This window comes from Echinops telfairi, unplaced genomic scaffold, assembly GCF_000313985.2.
Source record: "Echinops telfairi isolate 266 unplaced genomic scaffold, ASM31398v2 ScPeMD7_443;HRSCAF=831, whole genome shotgun sequence".
In the NCBI taxonomy this organism is placed as follows: domain Eukaryota; kingdom Metazoa; phylum Chordata; class Mammalia; order Afrosoricida; family Tenrecidae; genus Echinops; species Echinops telfairi.
The window spans coordinates 57,493,912-57,495,926 of NW_022104341.1; the positions used below are offsets into that span (position 1 = coordinate 57,493,912).

At 44.9% G+C, this 2,015-nt stretch overlaps 1 protein-coding gene across 1 annotated transcript in view; it reads right to left on the reverse strand.

The window, feature by feature from the left end:
- The window catches only part of IL12RB2 (interleukin 12 receptor subunit beta 2), a 116,577-nt gene that overhangs the window by 42,344 nt on the left and 72,218 nt on the right, over positions 1-2,015 (reverse strand). The gene's annotated exons all lie outside the window — the stretch shown is intronic.

Consider the following 2,015-nt stretch of genomic DNA (forward strand, 5'->3'; position numbering starts at 1 on the left):
TCACCTTTTCCTTTATCCTCTACCACACACTTTCTTTGAGGCATGTTGTCCTTTAGAAATCAAAGCAGTTCACATTCTCTCAATACAATTCTTCAAAGAGATTTTCCTCTCTTGCCTCAAAATGAACCGAGGGGGAGCCAATAGGATCACATCCAATGGCGCACGTGTGACATCTGAACTCACAAGGTCTGAGTTTGAGTTCCTGCTGTACCAGTCACCCGCTGAGTGACCCAAGGAAAGGTGCTCATCCCTTCCAAGTCTCCATTTCTAAAGCTGAGGAACATGCACACACACTAGAACTTTTAAATACAGATAACACCAGACTGCTTCAGAAATCAAAACCAAGATCTTCAAGAGCTAAATTGGTAAGATCCACACTCGGTGACTTGGGTTAGCCATCTGCACTAGGAGACTCAGATACTGTTTATAAATGTATAACTAACAAGTTTCATAACTACAAGAACTTCAATGGAGATTGTCTGGGAGCCATCCCAGGAAGTAAGCTGAAAATTAATGATCAGTATTGTCACCCAGTTTGGGCAAGGACCATGGGAAACCGAAGCATGGCAAATGGAGAATTTTCAGCATCGTGGAGACAAGGCGCTGACAATTTCCATCCATGCCTCTTGGCAAGCTTCTCTCTTCCATGGGGAAAGGGTCGACAGCTGTCGCTGTTGAAGCGCACCTTATGATCAGCACATGCCCCCTACCCTGGTTCCCTGCTTATCAAGCACCCTTCCAATAATTTGTTTTTTTAAGCAATGTATCTATCAAAAGAGGCTGGGCTCATATGCACACCTGGTCCATTTAAGATTGGTATTTTTTTTACTTAAAGTGTGTGAATTGGCCTTCTGATTACAATCTGGCTGCAGAAACAATTAGTATCCCGGGAGAGAATGTTCTGATCTGCTGACTCAGGCTTCCTGGTTGGCCCAACAGCTGCGTTTCTCACTATAAATTATATCATGAGCATCCAGCTTCTTATATTTCAGTTGCTGGTATCTTAATTAAGGCAGGTTCTATCCCAAGTGTCCTTGTAGGACCACCAGGCCCAAGTCTGGATCTTCAAGCACCGGTGCTGCACAGAGGGGAATTCCACATGGCAGATGGTGGTTTTCCTTCGCTGGAAGCTATCCTGAGTTCTGCCGAGAGGCAACAGCGGGAGCATTTAAAACCTGTGTCGCAGTTGATCTCTTACATCATTGTGTGGATTAAAATAAGCAGGTGAGTTTTAAACTGTGATGTTCTAAACTGTTATTAGAAAGCAACAAGGTGAAATTTAGTCAAAAGTTGACTGGGAATGTTATCCCTTCCGTTATCTCTCACCTCATCCCCTGTTCCTGTCTCCTGTGTAGGCCCAGAGTTAGCACTACTCACTCACTCACTCACTCACTCACTCACTCACTCACTCACTCACTCACTCACTCACTCACTCACTCACTCACGCACTGCCAAGGAGTGCATTCGGATTCATAGAGACGGAGTAGGACTGCCCCTGTGGGTTTCTAAGACTCTGTCTTTACAGGATCCCACGTGATGGTCTCCAATAGATAGCTGAGCTCACACATGCAATTGAGTTCAATTGCACTCAAACAAGGAGAACTCTAATTAGAAACAAAGTAAAACAAAATGCTTTGTAAATCATCTTTTATCACTTCCCTCTTGCTGTCTTTCATAGATAACCCCCCCAACACAACTCCCCCAACATGAACTCATTCACATTGTTGATAAACTGCTGAGAGAAAGGGGAAATGTCAAGTTGTCTTGGGTTCAATGCATTTGACCAGTGGCTGCTGGGGCAAAGTGGCTCGCTCACATTAAGCTAGTGCACAGAGGGATGGAGCTGAAAGATGAGTGGAGGTTCCCCGAGAGCGGTGAAGCCTCACACCCAGAGCCTCACATCTGCATGCCCCCACAAAGCCCATGTTTTAAAGCAGAGATATCAGTGAAATGATGTTTTAGAACAGAGATATCAGGGAGTGATGTGTGTGTGTGTGGTTAGTGTCTGCAGCAGG